General features: G+C 47.4%; 1 non-coding gene across 1 annotated transcript; it reads left to right on the forward strand.

The window, feature by feature from the left end:
* Positions 1-5,088: 5,088 nt before the first annotated feature.
* On the forward strand, positions 5,089-5,222 carry LOC119923472. The gene has a single exon (XR_005448868.1). It is a non-coding gene; the product is annotated as a small nucleolar RNA SNORA7 (small nucleolar RNA).
* The last annotated feature ends 16,807 nt before the right edge of the window (positions 5,223-22,029 follow it).

The raw sequence follows: 22,029 nt of genomic DNA on the forward strand, positions 1-22,029 counted from the left end.
GTTATACAAAGTGTGGGTCCCACATGGGGCATAGTCTAAGTAGGACGTAGGCAGGGAACGTGTCTGCCCACCGTTGTATTGGACTCTCCCAAGTTCTCGGTACAGTGCTCTGCACACAGAAAGAACTTAATAAATATGACTGAACGAATGCATGAATGGTGTCTGTTAAGCACTTACTTCCTGCCAGACACTGTTCTAAGCACGGGGGTACATACGAGGTAATCATGGTTTGACACAGTCCATGTCTTCCATGGGGCTCACAATCTTAATCCCCCTTTTACAGGTCAGGTCACGGAGGCCCAGAGAAGTGAAGTGACTTGCCTAATGTCCCCCTCAGTCAGTCAGTCACCTTTACTGAGAGCTTAGTACGTGCAAAACACTGTACTAAGTACTTGGGAGAGTACAATCGAACTACATAGTAGACACTTTCTCTGCCCACAACCAACTTACAGTCTAGAAGGGGAGACGGACGTTAATATAAATAAATACATCACAGACGGGGGGCAGAGCCGGGAGTAGAACCCGGGTCCTCCCGACTCCCAGGCCCGTGCCCTATCCGCTAGGGAACAAACCGAGCAGCAGCAAAGCCTCAAAATCCCTGTGCCTACTGGCAAACCTTCTCATTTCTCTTCCCTGACTCACATTCGTCACATTTATGAAGCCAAAAATATTGAAGTTCTAATAAGAGGATATAGGAAAATCAAAAAGCTGGTTTTTTTTAGACTCCAGACTGTCAGCTCCTTATGGGCAGGGAATGAGTTTGCCAATTCTATTGCATCGCACTACCCCAAGTGCTTAATACAGAGCTCTGCATATAGTAAACGTTCAATAAATACCTTGGATCGATGTTTAACTGGTGTGTGGGGGAAGGGCTGTGGTTAGTGGAAAGAGCAACCGATCAAACAGTCATATTTATTGAGGGCTCAGTGTGTGCAGATCACCCACCAGGTGGTCAGAGGACTTGGGTTCTCAACTCGGCTTCGCCACTTGTCTGCTGTGTGACCTCATCTGTAAAATGGAGATTTAAGACTGTGAGACCCATGTGGGACAGGGAAGTGTCCAATGTCCACCAAACAAAAAACATTCCCCCCGCCCCCTTCAAAGCCCTACTGAAAGTTCACCTCCTTCAGCAGGCCTTCCCAGACTAATCCCCCGCTTTTCATCAGCTCCCCCCCGCCACCCCACATTCCCCTGACTCGCTCCCTTTACCCAACAGCACTTGTGTATATATTTACATATCTATAACTCTATTGATATTAATGCCTGTTTTATTTGTTCAGATGTGTATACATATTCCTCAACAAAAACTCTCTCCTCGACCCCCTCCAGTCTGGCTTCCGTCCCCTACATTCCACGGAAACTGCCCTCTCAAAGGTCACCAATGACCTCCTGCTTGCCAAATCCAATGGCTCATACTCTGTCCTAATCCTCCTCGACCTCTCAGCTGCCTTCGACACTGTGGACCACCCCCTTCTCCTCAACACGCTATCTGACCTTGGCTTCACAGACTCCGTCCTCTCCTGGTTCTCCTCTTACCTCTCCGGTCGTTCATTCTCAGTCTCTTTTGCAGGCTCCTCCTCCCCCTCCCATCCTCTTACTGTGGGAGTTCCCCAAGGTTCAGTGCTTGGTCCCCTTCTGTTCTCAATCTACATGCACTCCCTTGGTGACCTCATTCGCTCCCACGGCTTCAACCATCATCTCTACGCTGATGACACCCAGATCTACATCTCTGCCCCTGCTCTCTCCCCCTCTCTCCAGGCTCGCATCTCCTCCTGCCTTCAGGACCTCTCCATCTGGATGTCTGCCCGCCACCTAAAGCTCAACATGTCGAAGGCTGAACTCCCTGTCTTCCCTCCCAAACCTTGCCCTCTCCCTGACTTTCCCATCTCTGTTGACGGCACTACCATCCTTCCCGTCTCACAAGCCCGCAACCTTCGTGTCAACCTCAACTCCGCTCTCTCATTCACCCCTCACATCCAAGCCGTCACCAAAACCTGCCGGTCTCAGCTCCGCAACATTGCCAAGATCTGCCCTTTCCTCTCCATCCACACCGCTACCCTGCTCATTCAAGCTCTCATCCTATCCCGTCTGGACTACTGCATCAGCCATCTCTCTGATCTCCCATCCTCATATCTCTCTCCACTTCAATCCATACTTCATGCTGCTGCCCGGATTATCTTTGTCCAGAAACGCTGGGGGCATATTACTCCCCTCCTCAATAATCTCCAGTGGCTACCAATCAATCTGCGCATCAGGCAGAAACTCCTCACCCTGGGCTTCAAGGCTCTCCATCACCTCGCCCCCTCCTACCTCACCTCCCTTCTCTCCTTCTACAGCCCAGCCCACACCCTCCGCTCCTCCACCGCTAATCTCCTCACTGTACCTCGTTCTCACCTGTCCCACCATCGACCCCCAGCCCACATCATCCCCAGGGCCTGGAATGCCCTCCCTCTGCCCATCCACCAAGCTAGCTCTCTTCCTCCCTTCAAGGCCCTACTGAGAGCTCACCTCCTCCAGGAGGCCTTCCCAGACTGAGCCCCTTCCTTCCTCTCCCCCTCGTCCCCCTCTCCATCCCCCCATCTTGCCTCCTTCCCTTCCCCACAGCACCTGTATATATATATATATGTTTGTACATATTTATTACTCTATTTATTTTACTTGTACATATCTATTCTATTTATTTTATTTTGTTAGTATGTTTGGTTTTGTTCTCTGTCTCCCCCTTTTAGACTGTGAGCCCAGTGTTGGGTAGGGACTGTCTCTAATATGTTGCCAATTTGTACTTCCCAAGCGCTTAGTACAGTCCTCTGCACACAGTAAGCGCTCAATAAATACGATTGATGATGATGATGATGATATCTTTGATTCTAGTTATTTATACTGATGCTACTGATGCCTGTTTACTTGTTTGTGATGTCTGTCTCCCCCCTTCTACACTGTAAGCCCATTGTGGATAGGGATCATCTCTGTTGCTGAATTATACTTTCCAAGTGCTTAGTACAGTGCTCTGCAAACAGTAAGTGCTCAATAAATATGATTGAATGAATGAATGACAGGGACTGTGCCCAACCTGATTAGCTTGTCCCTACTCCAGTGCTTAGAACAGTGCTCTACACAGAGTAAGAACCTAACAAATGTCATTTAAAAGAGGGGGAAAAATAAGAGGGAGAAAGCCAGGCTGAAGAGTGAGTCAGTCATTTTTATGGAGTGCCTACTGTGTGCGGAACACTGGGCCAAGTGCTTGGGAGAGTACAACAGAACAATAAACGAACACATTCCCTGCCCACAATGAGCTTACGGTCTAGTGGGGGAAACAGACAGTAACAGAAATAAATAAATGACAGATAAGGACATAAGTGCTGTGGGGCTGGGAGGAGGGGATGAATAGAGGGAGCGAGTAAGGGAGATGCAGAAGGGAGTGGAAGAAGAGGAAAGGAGGGCTTAGTCGGGGAAGGCCTCCTAAGGGCTTAGTACAGTGCTCTGCACACAGTAAGCACTCAATACAATTGACTGACTGACTATCCTACCTGATTAACTTATATCTACTCCAGTGCTTAAGAACACTGTTGACAAATAGTAAGCACTGAAGAAATGGCATTTCAAAGAAATAGGAAACAAAGAGAGGAAGCCAGGCCGAAGAGGAACTGAGCTCTCCCCCCAATCTGGTCAACTACCATGGGGATAGAGGGAGGAAGGGGAATATTCTATGCGGTGAGGCAGCGAAGCCTAGCGGCTAGAGCCCAGGCCCAGAATTAAGAAGGGCCTGGGTTCTATCCCGACTAGATTACAACATCAGCCTCCTCTCTGATCTCCCAACCTCCTGTCTCTCCCCACTTCAGTCTATACTTCATGCTGCTGCCCGTATCATCTCTATGCAGAAACGCTCTGGGCACGTTACTTCCCTCCTCAAAAATCTCCAATGGCTGCCAGTCAACCTAGACATCAAGCAACAACTCAGCACTCTCGGCTTCAAGGCTCTCCATCACCTCGCCCCCTCCTACCTCACCTCTCTTCTCTCCTTCTACAGCCCAGCCCGCACCCCCCACTCCTCTGCTGCTAACCTCCTCACTGCTGGTTCAATCTCTCATCCTATCCCGACTGGATTACTGCATCAGCCTCCTCTCTGATCTCCCATCCTCCCCTCTCTCCCCACTTCAGTCTATACTTCACGCTGCTGCCCGCATCATCTTTGTGCAGAAACGTTCTGGGCATGTTACTCCCCTCCTCAAAAATCTTCAAGGGCTGCCAGTCAACCTAGGCATCAAGAAACAACTCCTCACTCTCGGCTTCAAGGCTCTCCATCACCTCGCCCCCTCCTACCTCACCTCCCTTCTCTCCTACAGCCCAGCCCACACCCTCCGCTCCTCTGCCACTAGCCTCCTCACTGTACCTCGTTCTCGCCTGTCCCACCATCAGCCCCTGGCCCGCATCCCCTGCCGGCCTGGAATGCCCTCCCCCTCCACACATCCACCAAGCTAGCTCTCTTCCTCCCTTTAAAACCCTACTGAGAGCTCACCTCCTCCAGGAGGCCTTCCCAGACTGAGCCCCCTTTTGCCTCTCCTCCTCCCCATCCCCCCCACCCTACCTCCTTCCCCTCCCCATGGCACCTGTATATATGTTTGTACAGGTTTATTACTCTATTTATTTTACTTGTACATATTTACTATTCTATTTATTTTGTTAATGATGTGAATCTAGCTTTATTTCTATTTATTCTGAAGACTTGACACCTGTCCACATGTTTTGTTTTGTTGTCTTTCTCCCCCTTCTAGACTGTGAGCCCGTTGTTGGGTAGGGACCATCTCTATATGTTGCCGACTTGTACTTCCCAAGCGCTTAGTACAGTGCTCTGTCCACCATAAGCGCTCCATAAATACCATTGAATGAATGAACAAATGAATAATTCCAGCTTTGTCCCTGGTCTGCTGGGTGACCTTGGAGAACTCTTCACTTCTCTGGGCCTTTGTCACCTCATCTGTGAAATGGAATTCAATCCTGAATTAATGCCTATTTATAATGGAACCTCTAGGATGATTTTCTCAGGGTAATTCTTGGTTGATTGTGGTTGGGGTGACCTAGGGCTATGATACCCTCTCGGGGTCACACCTGGAGAGTTTCCAGTGCTCTCCCAGTCTCGACTATGGGAGGGAGAGTCAAGCAGAGGCCTATTCCATTCCTAGCTTGGGCAGTGGCTAGCAAGTGGAAGGCAACCTGCAACAAGTCAAAATTCACCTGTGCCGGGCAGCAGCGGCCTGGGAGAGAGGCAAGGGTGGAGACTCAGGCTCACTGTGTGGAAGGAGGCAATGGTAAACCACTTCCATACTTGTACCAAGAAAACTCCCTGGATACATTACCGGAGCGATTGAAGATGGAGGTGTGGCCTTCTGGGAGAGATACATCCATGGTGACGCTTTCGGTCGGACACAACGTGACGACAAAAGACAACAACAACAATAAGGGGTATGATAAAACCTCTGAATGATAAGTAAAGACTTACAATTCTACCCATAGCATCACTAGCACCGTATCCAAAAGTTGGCATCATGGGAGGAATCAGGGCTGGAAGTCAGAGCTTCTGGCATTTAATCCCAGCTCCACTTGTCTGCTGGGTGATCTCAGGCAAGTCACTTCACTTCTCTGGGCCTCAGTACCCTCATCTGTAAAATGGAGATTAAGACTGTGAGACCCATGTAGAACAAGGAAGCGCCCAACTCGATGAGCTCGTATCTACCCTGGCCCTTAGAACAGTGCTGGATGCATAGTAAGTGCTTAACAAATACCATCATCATCACACCATCATCATCACCTCACTTAGCAGAACCCTACTTCCCTCATCTGTAAAATGGGGATTCAATCCCTGCTTTCTCTCTTACTCGGGCTGTGGGAAGAGCACTGTTTCCATCTGATGATCGGTCGGACACAGTCCCTGTCCCATCTGGGGATCATAAGCATAATGATGATGATGATCATCATCATCATCATAGTGAAGCGAAGTCTGGGTCCCACATAGGGCGACGTCTAAGTAGGAGGTAGGCAGGGAATATGTCTCCCAGCGTTGTATTGGACTCTACCAAGTACTCGGTACATTGCTCTGCACACAGAAAGAACTTAGTAAATACGACTGAATGAATGAATGGCATTTGTTAAGCCAGTCATTACTTACTACCTGCCAGGCACTGTTCTAAGCGCTGGGGTACATACGAGGTAATCATGGTTTGACACAGTTCATGTCCCTCATGGGGCTCACAGTCTAAATCCCCCTTTTACAGATGAGGTCACTGAGTCCTAGAAAAGTGAAGTGACTTTCCTAATGTCCCCCTCAGTCAGTCAATCACATTTACTGAGTGTTTACTATGTGCAGAACACTGTATTAAGCACTTGGGAGAGTACAAACTACATAATAGACGAATTCTCTGCCCACAACCAACTTACAGTCTAGAGGGGGAGACGGACGTTAATATAAATAAATACATTACAGATGAGCAGCAGAGCCGGGAGTAGAACCCAGGTTCTCCCGACTCCCAGGCCCGTGCCCTATCCACTAGGGAACAAACCGAGCAGCAGAAAAGCCTCAAAGTCCCTGTGCCTACTGGCAAACCTTCTCATTTCTCTCCCCTGACTCACATTCATCACATTTATGAAGCATGTAGGGGAATCCATTACCACAGGAAGACAGACAGACCTAAGAATAAGAAGCAACATGGCCTAGGGGTAAGAACTCGGGCCCAGGAGTCAGAGAATCTGGGTTCTATTCCTGGCACTACCACTTTGTCTGCTGTGTGATCTTGGGCAAGTCACTCAAGTTCTCTGTGCTTCAGTCACCTCATCTGTAAAACGGAGATCAAACAGAAATCCCTTACCATCAGCTTTAACGTTTTGGACCGATTTGCCCTCTCCTACCTCACCTCACTGATCTCCTATTACAACCCAGTCAGCACGCTTCGCTCCCCTAGCGCTACCTCGCTCACTGCCTCCAGTACATCCATCTCACCGCCAAACCCCTTCCCACCTCCTCCCTCTGGCCCGGAATTCCTTCCCCCTCCATCTACAGAAGATCGCTACTCGCCCCACCTTCCCAGGTCACGTTTCCTCCAGGAGGCCACCCCCAATTAATCCCTTGTTTTCCCAGTTCACTCTCGCTTCTGCGTCATCTCCGCACTAAGACCTGCGACCTTTGTTCAGCCTACGAAGAATGTGCCCCCAAGATCAGTCATTCATTCATTCATTCAATCGTATTTATTGAGTGCTTATGGTGTGCAGAGCACTGTACTAAGCACTTGGGAAGTACAAGTTGGCAAAATATAGAGACGGTCCCTACCCAACAGCAGGCTCACAGTCTAGAATGAGGAGACAGACAACAAAACAAAACATATTAACAAAATAAAATAGAATAAATATGTAAAAGTAAAATAGAGTAATAAATATGTACATACATATATACAGGTGCTGTGGGGAGGGGAAGGAGGTAAGGGGGTGTGGAGGGGGAGGAGGGGAAGAGGAAAGAGGGGGCTCAGTCTGGGAAGGCCTCCTGGAGGAGGTGAGCTCTCAGTAGGGCTTTGAAGGGAGGAAGAGAGCTAGCTTGGTGGATGTGCGGAGGGAGGGCATTCCAGGCCAGGGGTAGTACGTGGGCCGGGGGTCAATGGCGGGACAAACGACAGTGAGGCACACTGAGGAGGTTAGTGGCAGAGGAGCGAAGGCTGCGGGCTGGGCTGTAGAAGGAGAGGAGGGAGGTGAGGTAGGAGAGGGCGAGGTGATGGACAGCCTTGAAGCCAAGAGTGAGGAGTTTTTACCTGATGTGTAGGTTGCCCATAGTCACACAGCTGACAAGTGGTAGAGCTGGGATTAGTACCCATTACCTCTGGCTCACAAGCCCGGGCTCTGTCCACTGAGCCATGCTGCTTCCCTATTGACTGTATTGATCGAGTGCTTACTGTGTGCAAAGCACTGTACTAAGCGCTTAGGAGAGTGCAATACAAGAACAGGCCAACACATTCACGGTCTAGAGGATGAGCTCCCAGGAAAGCAGGAGGAAATGTGAGGCAACATGGCCTAGTGGAGACAGCACAGGCATGGCAGGAGGAAATGCGAGGCAACATGGCCTAATGGAGAGAGCATAGGCCTGGGAGTCAGAAGGACATGAGTTGTAATCCCAGCTCTGCCACTCGCCTGCTGTGTGACCTTGGGCAAATCACTTCACTTCTCTGGGACTCAGTGACCTCATCTGTAAAATGGGGATTAAGACAATGAGCCCCATGTGGTCAAACACTTAGTACAGTGCTCTGTACACAGTATGTGCTCAGTAAATACGATTGAATGAATGAAAGCGGGACATGGACTGTGCCCAAACTGATTAGCCTGTATCTACCCCAGGGCTTAGTACATTGCCTGGCACATGGTAACAACTCCCCCTTCTAGACTGTGAGCCAGTTGTTGGGTAGGGACCCTCTCTATATGTTGCCGACTTGTATTTCCCAAGTGCTTAGTAAAGTGCTCTGCACACTGTAAGTGCTCAATAAATACGATTGAATGAATGAATAAGATAATATCATTTAGAAAAAAAAAAGAGAGAGAGCAGTCCAGGCTGGAGAGGTAGATTTGTGAATCATCCACATAGAGATGGCAGTTAAAGCATGGCTTAGTGGGTAGCCCTTACTTTGGCTCTGCATACAGTAAGTGCTCAGAAAATACAACTGAATAAATGATAGAGCATGGGCCTGGGAGTCTGAAGGACCTGGGTTCTAATCCTGGCTCCATCAAATGTCTGCTGCTTGGGTAATTATAAACAATAATATTAACAATAATGGTATTTGCTAAGCACTTACTATGTGTCAGCACTGTACTAAGTGCTGGGGTGGATACACAGCAAATCCAGTTGGACACAGTCCATGTCCCACACAGGGCTCAGGTTCTTCATCCCCATTTTACAAATGAGGAAACAGGCACAGAGCAGTGAAGTGGCTTGCCCAAGGCCACAAAGCACACAAGTGGTGGAGTCAGGATTAGAACCCATGACCTTCTGTCTCCCAGGCCCATACTCCTCTATGCCTCGGTTACCTCATGTGTAGAATGGGGAGTAAGAGTCTGAGCCCCATATGAGACAGAGACTGTGACCAACCTGATTAACTTGAATCCACCCCAGCACTTACCACAGAGCTTGGCACACAGTAGGCATTTAACAAGTACCATAATTACTATCAAGATTCCTTTCAGTTCTCGCCTCTTCAGTCTTTTCCAGCACTTGCCACGGTGCTCGCTCTGTACATGGGAGACAGAGACGCTTCATAGTCTTCCTCCTCTTCCTGCACGTCCCCCCCTCAACCCATGCTGAGAAGCAGCATGGCTCAGTGGAAAGAGCACAGGCTTTGGAGTCGGGGATCATGGGTTCAAATCCTGAATCTGCCAATTGTCAGCTGTGTGACTTTGAGCAAGTCACTTAACTTCTCTGTGCCTCAGTTCCCTCATCTGTAAAATGGGGATGAAGATGGTGAGCCCCCCGTGGGACAACCTGATCACCTTGTAACCTCCCCAGTGCTTAGAACAGTGCTTTGCACATAGTAAGCACTTAATAAATGCCATTATTATTATTATTATTACTCATCTTCTACTTTCTTCTCCCCCTTCTCCTCCTCCCCATCTCCCTGCTCCTCCACCTCCTTCTCCTCTTCCATGCCCCAGTGAGAAGATGCCTCCTGGAATGACCAAGGAGTGTAGATAGCACCGTGCAAGGCACCAACATTACCTATCATCAACTCCTTCACGGATTCTCGGGTTGTCTCAGGATCGAGGGTAACCCGTCAACTTCAACAGGGGACTTTTTTCTCCATCATTTTTGCCTCGTTTATTCATTTCTCTCTCCCCTCCCCCCGCCCAACCCCCATTAAGCTAAGTTTTTTGAGGGTAAGTGGGAGAAACGGTCTTATACTTCTCTTGTAATGATAATTGTAACGATCAATAATTGTGGTCTTTGTGAAGTTCTTACTATGTGCCATGGACTGAGAAGCAGCATGGCCTTGTGGATAGAACACAGGCCTGGGAGTCAGAAGGACCTGGGTTCTAATTCCGGCTTTGCCACCCATCTGCGGGGTGACCCTGGGTGAGTCACTTCCCTTCTCTTTATTTAGATTCATTTGGGAAATGGAGATGAAGACTGTGAGCCCCATGTTGGATGGCGATTGTGTCCAACCTGATTAGCTTGTCTCAACCCCAGGACTCAGAAGAGTGCTTGACACATGGTAAGCACTTAAATACCATCTCTCCCACTCATGAAGATAAGTTTTTTGAGGGTAAGTGGGGGAACAGTCTTATACTTAATTAATTAATGATGGCATTTAAGTGCTTACTATGTGTAAAGCACTGTTCTAAGCACTGGGGGATACACGGTGATCACGCTGTCCCATGTGGGGCTCACAGTCTTAATCCCCATTTTACAGATGAGATAACTGAGGCTCAGAGAAGTTAAGTGACTTGTCCAACGTCACACAACAGACATGTGGGGGAGCCGGGAGTAGAACCCATGACCTCTGACTCCCGAGCCTGGGCTCTTTCCTCTGAGGCATTCACTGCAATAAAAATAATACATGTAATAATTAATAATTGTGGTATTTATTAAGCGTTTAATATGAGCCAAGTACTGAGAAGTAGCGTGGCCTAGTGGATAGAGCATGGGCCTGGGAGTCAGAAGGACCTGGATTCTAATCCTGGTTCCGCCCCTCGTCTGCTGTGTGACATAGGGCAAGCAACTTCACTTCTCTGGGCCTCAGTTCCCCTGCCTGGAAAATGGGGGTTAAAACTGTGAGCTCCATGTGGGACAGGGACTGTGTCCAACCTGATTGGCTTGGATCTAACCCAGCACTTAGTACAACACCTGACCCGTAGGTACGGGTTTTAAAAATACCATTAATTTTTTAAAAAAAAAGACATTTCCTTCCTGGGACACTATCTGTTCATAGTAGCAGGAACAGAAAGTCCTCTCCCAGACTTTCTCCTCACTGTAGACAGCACCACCGCCCTTCCCGTCTCATGAGCCTGTAAGGTGTCGTACTTGACTCCGATCTCCCATTCAACCCACACATTCAATCCATCACCAAATCCTGCCAGTCCCACCTTCACGACATCACTAAAATCCACCCCTTCCTCTCCATCCCAAACTGCTACCACGTTAATATCATCACATCCTATCCTGCCTAGATTACTGCATCAGTCTCCTTGCTGACCTCCCAAACTCCTGCCTCTCCCCAGTCCGGTCCATACTTCACTCTACTGCCCGGATCATCTTTCTATAGAAACCTTCAAGACATATCAACTCCCTCCTCAAAAACCTCCAATGGTTGCCTATCCACCTCCGTATGAAACAAAAACCCTCACCATTGGTGTTAAAGGACTCCATCAACTCACCACCTCCAGCCTCACCTTGCTTCTCTCCTACAACCGAGCCCTCACACTCTGCTCCTCTGGTGCTAACCTTCTCACTCTGCCTCCATGTTGCCCGTCTCGCCAATGACCCCTGGCCCACATCCTACCTCTGGTCTAGAACACCCTCCCTCCTCAAATCCACTAGATGATTACTCTCCCCCTGCTTCAAAGCCTTACTGAAGGCACATCTCCTCCAAGAGGCCTTCCCAGACTAAGCAACACTCCCTTCTGAATCACCCTGACTTACTCCCTTTGCTCTTCCCCCACCTCAGCCCCATAGCGCGGCTGTCTATATCTGTCATTTTATTTATTTGTATTGATGTCTGTTCACTTGTATGGCTGTCTCTCTCCTCCTCCAGACTGTGAGCTCATTATGGGCAGGGATCGTCACTCTTTATTGTTGTGCTGTACTTTCACAAGCGCTTAGTACAGTGCTTTGCACAAAGTGAATGCTTAATAAATACGATTGAATGAATAATGAAAGCAAAGGCCCCAAACCACTAACGAGAGGCCGGGTGGGTTTTGAGCACCCTCTTGGGCCGGTCCGTGTCCTGCTTGACTGCTGAGACTGAGTCGGCAGGACGGCACCAGATTCCCCCTCAACCCCCGCAGGGACCCCGTGCCTGAAGCCCCCGGGGCCGAGGCTTACCCTGGCAATTCCTTGGTGGTGTGGGACATGCATATCAGGACGGGGAGGAAACGATGGTCTCTTTTCTTGGCTCTGTGTCAGTCAAAAGTTATTTAACTTCTTTTCTAGAACTATAAAAATGTACAAAAGAGGGTTCAGTTTAAGGCTGGAAACAGCAAGGTAGAATTGCCATCACAAACCTGACACAAAGGAAACAATGTCTTTCCTTCCCTCCTCGGACCTCCCCGCTCCAACCTGACCATCCTTGATTATTATGATCAAATCGATTCCTGCCTAGAGAAACACAGGCATAGCAAATCTCCCGCAACACACATCCATGCGACGCATAAAAACACAGATTGCTAACCCCCAGATCAGTGCTGGATCCCGGAATAAATATCCCTTTGGAGCCCAGAAGGATCGTTCCTTGTCATCACTCCTACAAGGCCTTTCTTCCCAAGACTCGTTTGGTGATTTTCTGTGGAAACGAAGAACAGAGGAGAGATTAATCCTTTTTCACTGAGTCGAAACCCACGGGCCTATGCCAACTCTCTGGGCCCTTGGAAAAAACAAAGAAGGAAAAAAAATAGGTGGTATCTGTTGTTGTTAAGGGCTTACTATGTGCCAGACACTATATTAGATGATGGGGTAGATACAAGCTAATCAAGTTGGACACAGTCCGGGTCCTATACGGGGCTCACAGTCTTCATCCCCATTTTCCAGGTGAGGAAATTGAGGCTCAGAGAAGTGAAGCGTCTTAGCAAAGGTCACCCAACAGACAAGCGGCGGAGCTGGGATGAGAACTCATGTCCTTCTATCTCCTGGGCACAGGCTCCATTAGCTAGGCACCGCTGCTTCCCTTCCCCACTGTGGCACAGGCTGATTCCTCCTCAAGTCCCTTCCCCGCTGTGTCTGCCACAGCTGCCAGGGGTTGGGGAAGGGCTTCTTCCTTCCTTAGGGCAGCAGGAGGCTCACTGCTGAGCCCAGGGGAGGGGGCTTCTGAAGCACGGTTGTTGTGGTAGACATGAGCTCATAGTGCAAAGGGAAGGGGATCCAAAAAAAAAAACAAACCCTAAAAACCTGTTCCTGAGATGGCAAGAGAAGTCTTTGGTGTTCAAAACTCCCCTAGGTATCTCTGTCCAATTCAAAGTCTTGTTGAAGGCCCATCTCCTCAAAGAGGCCTTCCCTGACTAAGCCCTCTTTTCCTCTTCTCCCACTCCCTTCTGCATCAACCTGACTTGTTCCCTTTGTTCTTCCCCACTCCCAGCCCCACACCACTTACAAACAAAGCTGTCATTTTCTTTATTTCTATGAATGTGTCTCCCCCACCCCAGACTGAAAGCTCACTTTTGGGCAGGGAATGTGTCTGTTTATTGTTGTATTGTGGAATCCCAAGTGCTTAGTACAGTGCTCTGCACATAGTAAGCGCTCAATAAATACAATTGAATGAATGAATGAATCCTCCTCCAATTGCCCAAGGAAATTCTTATTTTAAATTCATTTCCATTCCCTTTTAAGTCTCTTCTCACAGCTGAACATTCAGCCCGAGGGTTGCCGATTCTGTCTCTTGCCAAGTGTGTAAGAAATTGTAGACACAACCCCTGCCTTTGAGGAGCTTACTGTCAAACGAGTGAGGAGCACTGTCCTAAGCAATTGGGAGAGTCTGGTAGCAATAGTAGCCATGGTCCCTGCCTTCCAAGAGCTTACAGTCTACTATGGGCAGAGCACTGTATCAAGGACTTGGGAGAGCACATTGGAGATAGTGAATGTGAGCCCCGCCTTCGGAAAGCTTGCAATCAGCTGTGTACAGAGGGCTATGCTACACTCTTGGGAGAGTGCAATAGGATAGCGTTGGAAGACACGATCCCTGCCTTCAAAGTCCAGGGGGGGAGACACTTTCCAGGTACAGAGCACAGTGGTAGATGCCCATATGCAGACCACTTGAACTAACCATCTACCATGTGCAGAACATTGTGCTAGACAGCTATGTATAAAGACCTCTAATTGTGGTCTACTGTATGCCGAGCACTGTACTGGGCACCTGTTTGTAAAAAACACTGTACTGGATACCTACCGTATACAGAGCACTGTTCTGGGCACCGACTGGTGGCAAAGTGCTGTAGTGGATGCCTCCTGATGTACAGCTCTGTAATACTGAGCTCCTACTGGGGGCAGAGAACTGTACTGGCTGCTTACTGGAGCCCTCAGACTCCTTCTGTCCTCAATGAGAAAACCATTTCGATCAGAAGCAGCGTGACCTAGGAGAATAGAGCCCAGGATTGGGAGTCAGAAGGGCCTGAGTTCTCATCCCAGCTCTGTGTCACTTGTCTGCTGGGTGACCTTGGGCAAATCACTTTACTTCCTTGGGCCTCTATAATTGCGAAAAGAGGAATAAGAATGTAAGCTCCATGTAGGCCAGGGACTATGTCCAACCTAATTAACCGGTATCTACCCCAGTGCTTAGAACAGTGCCTGGCACATAGTAACTGCTTAACAAATGACATTAAAAAAACAAAGGTAACCATTATTTAGGAGGTGGCCTCATGTCCTCATCTAGACATGTAAGCTCGTTATAGGCAGGGAAGCTGCAAGCTAATTCTGTTGTAGTATACTTTCCTAAGGACTTAGCATTTAGCAATCAATAAACCATCAATAGATGCCAGGCAGCAGTGTGAAGTATAGACTGAAGTGGGGAGAGACAGGAGGATGGGAGATCAGAGAGAAGGCTGATGCAGTAATCCAGTTGGGATAGGATGAGAGATTGAACGAGCAAGGTAGCGGTTTGAATGGAGAGGAAAGGGTGGATCTTGGCGATGTTGCGGAGGTGAGACCGGCAGGTTTTGGTGATGGATTGGATCTGAGGGGTGAACGAGAGAGCGAAGTCGGGGATGACACCAAGGTTGCAGGCTCGTGAGATGGGAAGGATGGTAGTGCCATCCACAGTGATGGGAAAGTCAGGGAGAGGACAGGGTTTGGGAAGGAAGATAAGGAGTTCAGTCTTGGACATATTGAGTTTCAGATGGCGGGCAGACATCCAGATGGAGATGTCTTGAAGGCAGGAGGAGACACGAACCTGAAGGGAGGGAGAGAGAGCAGAGGCAGAGATGTAGATTTGGGTGTCATCAGCGTAGAGTTGATAGTTCCATTTGTTCACTCCCATCCAAAAATAGCAGGTTGACCATGAGACTCCTTAGTTATGAGTAGGTATTCATATTCCTACCTGCCCAGTAAACTATGCCCTTATTAGCACACTCCACTGTTCAGTATGGGAAAGGGCCTGAAAGCAGACATTTTTTTCTTGCTGAATTATTCACTCCACTGAGAGGTCAGTCGCCAGACTCTATGACCCGGTAGCGATACCACCACGTCCAGGTAAGTGGATGATTCAGTTGGAACAGTGACTACAGTAGAGGGAAGCAGCTTGGCCAAGTGAAAAGAGCACAGGGCCTGGGGGCCAGGAAACCTGGGCTTTAACCCCAGCTCTGCTGCTTGTCTGCCGTGGGACCTTGTACGCATCACTCAATTTCTCTGTGCCTCAGTTTTCACATCTGTAAAATGGGATTCAGTACCTACTTGCTTTCACCCTTAGACTGAGCCCCACATGGAATAGGGATTGGGTCCTATCCGATTAGCTGGTATCCACTCCAGCCCTTAGTACAATGCTTGACATACACTGAGAATCAATCAATCATATTTATTGAGTGCTTACTGTGTGCAGAGCACTGTACTAAGCGCTTGGGAAGTACAAGTTGGCAAAATATAGAGACGGTCCCTACCCAACAGCAGGCTCACAGTCTAGAAGGGGGAGACAGACAACAAAACTAAACATATTAACAAAATAAAATAAATAGAAATGTACAAGTAAAATAAATAGAGTAATAAATACGAACAAACATATATACATATATACAGGTGCTGTGGGGAAGGGAAGGAGGTAAGATGGTGGGGATGGAGAGGGGGAGGAGGGGGAGAGGAAGGGGGGGCTCAGTCTGGGAAGGCCTTCTGGAGGAGGTGAGCTCTCAGTAGGGCCTTGAAGGGAGGAAGAGAGCTAGCTTGGCAGATGGGCAGAGGGAGGGTATTCCAGGCCAGGGGGATTGTTATGGGCCACAGGTCAACGGTGGGACAGGTGAGAACAAGGCACGGTGAGGAGATCAGCGGCAGAGGAGCAGAGGGTGCAGGCTGGGCTGTAGAAGGAGGGAAGGGAGGTGAGGTAGGAGGGGGTGAGGTGATGGAGAGCCTTGAAGCCAAGGGTGAGGAATTTCTTCCTGATGTGTAGGTTGATCGGTAGCCACTGGAGATTTTTGAGGAGGGGAGTAACATGCCCAGAGCGTTTCTGGACAAAGATGACCTGGGCAGCGGCGTGAAGTATGGATTGAAGTGGGGTGAGACAAGAGGATGGGAGATCGGAGAGGAGGCTGATACAGTAATCCAGATGGGATAGGATGAGAGCTTGAATGAGCAGGGTAGCGGTTTGGATGGAGAGGAAAGGGCGGATCTTGGCAATGTTGCGGAGCTGAGACCATCAGGTTTTGGTGACGACTTGGATGTGAGGGATGAACGAGAGAGCGGAGTCGAGGATGACACACCGAGAGAAGCAGTATGGCTTGGTGGATAGAGCACAGGCTTAGGAATCAGTGATCAGGGGTTCCAATCCCACCTCTGCCACTTGTCAGCTATGTGACTTTGGGGAAGTCACTTAACTTCTCTGTGCTTCAGATACATCATCTGTAAAATGGGGATTAAGACTGTGAGCCCCACGTGGGACAACTTGATTACCTTGTATCTACCCCAGCGCTTAGAACAGTGCTTGGCACATAGTAAGCCCTTAACAAAAAACATCATTATTTATTATTATTATTAGTAGTAGTAAGCCCTTCAATAGCACAATAATTATCATCATCATCTTTGGGCTGATGAAGCTCTCACCAACATAACATACCCTAAAGGACACAAGTCTTCTACCAACTGGTCGACAGAGGGCCACCCAGGGTCTTTTGCGCTTAGTACAGTGCGTTGCACACAGTGAGTGCTCAAAAAATATGACAATGAGTGAATGAATGAGGGAGGGTGGGTGGACGGAAGAGGGTAGTATTATGGTCAGAGCCCTCCAGCTGGGGGAACATTGTTTCTCCGATATAATAATAATTGATATATTTGTTAAGTATTTACTACCAAGCACTAAACTAATTACTGCGGTAGATACAAAATAATCAGACCAGAAACAGGCCCTAGCCCACATGGGACTGAGTTGGAAGGACAACAAAACCTAAATACCCATTTTACAGATGAGGAAACTGAGGCCTAAAGAAGTGTTAAATTTTTTTGTGGGACTTGTTAAGCACGTACCAAGTGCCAGGTACCAAACTAAGCAATGGGGTAGATACAGTCAGGTTGGATGCAGCCCACAGTCTTAATCCCCATTTATTAACATTAATTACCATAATTGTTATTATTATTATTTGCTCAAATAACTCAAAGGGGAGACGAGAACAGGACACAGGAAGCTCTGGTGGCAGAGGACAGTGGGAGCGGGGAGGGTAGTCTAGCAGGAAGAGCCCAGTACTGAGAGTCGAGAGACCTGGGTTCTAAGCCTGACGCTGCCACTTCTCTGCCAGATGGCCTTGGAAGAGTTAAGCTCTCTGTACCTCTGTTTCCTCATCTGTAAAATGGGGAAATGACGCCTATTCTCCCTCCCCTTAATCCATGAGCGCACATGGGACAGAGACGCTATCCTGATTGGCCTCAATTTTGTTATTTTAAATGGTACTCATTCAGTGCTTACAATGGAAGGACCAGGACTTTTCAAAGAACCGTTTCTTCTAATCACAGGGGAAAATGCTGACACACACCGGGGACTCTGATTGTACGTACAGTTTTTTTCACCTCTGGACCCTCTTCCCTGGAGAAATGGGATGAATGAAAGAATAAATGTTTGGAAAGAAAGTTAAGGGAAGCAGTAGTTCTCTCCATTTCAAGTTCTGTGGTTGTACTCTCCCCAGGATTCAGAGCTCTGAACACATAAAATGCTCAATCCAATGCTTGGCACCTAGTAAGCGCTTAACAAATACCATCATTATATTAATCAATCAATCAATCAATCGTATTTATTGAGCGCTTACTATGTGCAGAGCACTGTACTAAGCGCTTGGGAAGTACAAATTGGCAACACATAGAGACAGTCCCTACCCAACAGTGGGCTCACAGTCTAAAAGGGGGAGACAGAGAACAGAACCAAACATACCAACAAAATAAAATAAATAGGATAGAAATGTACAAGTAAAATAAATAAATAAATAAATAGAGTAATAAATATGTACAACCATATATACATATATACAGGTGCTGTGGGGAAGGGAAGGAGGTAAGATGGGGGGGATGGAGAAGGGGACGAGGGGGAGAGGAAGGAAGGGGCTCAGTCTGGGAAGGCCTCCTGGAGGAGGTGAGCTCTCATGTTGGCTGGATTGTGCCAACATTTCTGGGAGCTGACAGCTCTGTTTGGGTAAGAATTTCACATTGAATATTGTAAAAATGTCATATTGCAGTGACTCCCAAGTCGGGCAGGGAATGTTTTAGACCTGAATGCCTACCACAGCATATCGATTCTTAAATTCCGCAATTATTATCATAATATTAATCAGCAGTACTACTACTACTACTAGTATTCGTTAAGCACTTACTACATGCCTAGCGCTGTTCTAAGTGCTGGAGAATTTACAAGATAACCAGGTAGGACAGAGTCCCTGCCTCTCAGGGGGCTCACTATCTGAATCCCCATTTTACAGATGAGTTAACTGAGACAGAGCAGACACGTGGTGGAATCGGGATTAGAATCCAGGTTCTCTGACTCCCAACCCCATGTTCTTTCCACTAGGCTATGCTGTTTCTTAACAAAAGTTGACACTGTTTTAGAGGGCATCCAATCGCAGTCATGAAAACATTTGGTGCTAAAGGATGAATTGCTTTCTTTGCCAATATGAAACCACATTTTTCCTGAAGGGTTATTTCAAAATTTGTGTTAAGTTTTTTTTTTGGTTTAACTCTAGCAATGTAGTCATATTCTTAAAATGAGTGAAACACAGAGCTGCTGAACAGATTTATCAGAAAATATTAATGAATTGTTCCTGAAATTAGTTCACAGCAGAATAGGAAAAAAACAACAACCATAGAACTTCACAGTACTTTCTGCTTTTAGCAGTTGCCTCATCACTGAAAATAAAAAGTAAACAACCACATTAGAAACAACCTTCCTAAAAGGTGATAAGATCATTGCATTCTAGAAGGAGCACGGCATAGTGCCTGGGAGTCAGTAGGTCATATGTTCTGATCCCGGCTCTGGCACGTGTCTGCTGTGTGACCTTGCGTGAGTCACTTCACTTCTCTGAGCCTCAGTTACTTCAACTGTAAAATGGAGATTGAGACTGTGAGCCCCATGGGGGATAGGGACTGTGTCCAAATGATTTGCTTCTATCTACCCCAGTGCTTCATCCAGTGTATGGAACACTTAACAAGCGCTTAGCAAGAAACACAATTATTATGCATTCATTCCTTCATTTGTTTGTATCTAATGAGCGCTCACTGTGTGCAAAGCACTTTACTAAGTGCTTGGGAGAGTAAGATAGAACATCAAACACATTCCCTGCCCACATCAAGCTCAAACAGTCTAGCTTTCCCTGTGCATCTAGCTGGAATTCCTGTGCTTCAATGCCAGGGTCTCCAGAATTCTCTCCACCAAATGATAATTTCCCCTTTGAACTTGCTAATGATACATGAAGATAAATGAAAGCATGTGAATAACATAAAAGGCAAATAAGTACAAGGGCTTGACGGAATTATTCCCCACACCATCATTTCAGTCAAACACTTTGGATCCATCGAGTAATGAAGTTGAAACATGATCATCAGGACAGACAAGTCTCTGACCCATACGAGGATCACAGTCTGTTTAAATTGTAGCATCTTCCTCATTGTTTAGTACAGTACCCTGCTCAATTTCTCTAGTGGTCTGCCTCAGAAACCCTCCCACTGAAAAGAAACACAAAACACAATATCCTGCTCCTCCACATCGCTTAGTTCTGTGCTGTACACAAGGTAAGGTGCTCAGTAGGTCCACTGAAAGGATTTTTTTTTTCCTCTCCAAGAGGATCGAAAGCCTAGAATTGGACATCCAAAGCTAGGAGCCAGAGAAGGCAATTTTAAAGTTAACAGTCATGTACTACAAGTAACGCTACTGAGTCTAATTGAGGAAAACTCCCGTTTACCTACTTTTATTTTCTATCTCCCAATCATTTCTGTTCTAAATCACCACATATCCTCTATTTAATTAGTGGCAATATTTTTAAGGTTTAAATAGCTGTTTTCCCTCCTACCTAGGTTGTGAGTCCCTTGGGTGACAGTATTATGTCTACCCCAGCATTAAGCCCAGTGGTTGGCACAGAGTAAGCACTTTAATATCGCAGTGAGCCCTGATAGCCCCAGGATCGCCAACATCCATCAGGAGAGCCGAGAGTAGTGGGCAAAGTGGATCTGGGAAGAGAACCCAGACACCCAAACTTCTAGCCCTCATTCCTTCTACCAAACTGATGCTCTACAAATATAAAAAAATCACTCTGATTATCATCAGGAATTATCAGGGCTTCCTCTGCTCTAAAGACAAGGGCTGAAGCAAGACTTTCATATTGGAAAGAGTCAGTGTCTCACATGGAGTTCAAAGTCAAAGGAAGGAGAAAGGTTAGACTGACCCATTTTACAGATGAGGAAGGAAACTGAGGCCTAGAGAGGTTAAGTGACTTGCTCAAATAGAAACAGCAGGCCAGTGGCAGAGCTGGGACTACCAACTTGTACTTCCCAAGCACTTAGTACAGTGCTCTGCGCACAGTAAGCGCTCAATAAATACAATTGATTGATTGATGGGCTATCAATCAATCAATTATTGGTATTTATTTAGTACTTATCATGTGCAGAGCAATGTAGTAAGGGTTTGGGAGTGTACAATATAACAGAATTAGATATATGCCCTGCTCATAACAAGCCATCCAGGGCTTGAACCCAGGTTCACTTTTGTTTTTGTTTGCTCTGTGGTATTTGTTAAGCCCTTTTTATGTGTCAAACACTGCTTTAACTGCTGGAGTAGATACAAGTCAATTAGATTGGACACAGACCCTGGCTCCCATGGGGCTCACAATCCAAGGATGAGGGAGAACAGAAGAACTGAGTCACAGAGAGGTTGAGTGGCTTGCCCAAGGTCACACAGCAAACAACTGGCAGAGTCAGGATGAGAACCCAGGTCCTCTGACTCCCAGGCTCACACTCCTTCCACTAGGCCACCCTGCTTCTCTAATGCTCCTGATCTGGAGTGAACGATTGATTGATTGATTGATTCCCCACCCCACAGCACTCGTATATATTTGTACATATTACTCTATTTTACCTGTACATATTTACTACTCTATTTTATTAATGATGTGCATATAGCTATAATTCTATTTATTCTGAAGGCTTTGACACCTGTCTACATGTTTTGTTTTGTTGTCTGTCTCCCCCTTCTAGACTGTGAGCCCATTGTTGGCTAGGGTCCGTCTCTATATGCTGCCGACTTGTATTTCCCAAGCGCTTAGTACAGTGCTCTGCACACAGTAAGCACTCAATAAATAAGATTGAATGAATGAGTGATTCCAGACCTCTGTTCTTTCCCCTCGGCTTCACCTCCTCAATGCCAGTCAACCCCTGAGTCTGGAGGTCCCTTCCGGTCCCCCATGCCAGGGGAGAGCCAGGCCCAGCCAGCACTGGGCCGGCCCAGGGAGCACTGTCAGCTCCTGATGCTTGCTGCTATCAGACTCCCCTCTGGCCCTAATATGATCCTTGGGGGATTCGGGCCTAGTAGGCCAATCCCTAGTCTGAGGGTGTGTTTGGTCAAGCAAGGGAGTTTTTCTAGTTTGCTTTTTAAAGGTATATGTTAACGCTTACTACGTGCAGGTCATTTCAATTCCGAA

Source organism: Tachyglossus aculeatus, chromosome 2, assembly GCF_015852505.1.
Source record: "Tachyglossus aculeatus isolate mTacAcu1 chromosome 2, mTacAcu1.pri, whole genome shotgun sequence".
Lineage (NCBI taxonomy): Eukaryota > Metazoa > Chordata > Mammalia > Monotremata > Tachyglossidae > Tachyglossus > Tachyglossus aculeatus.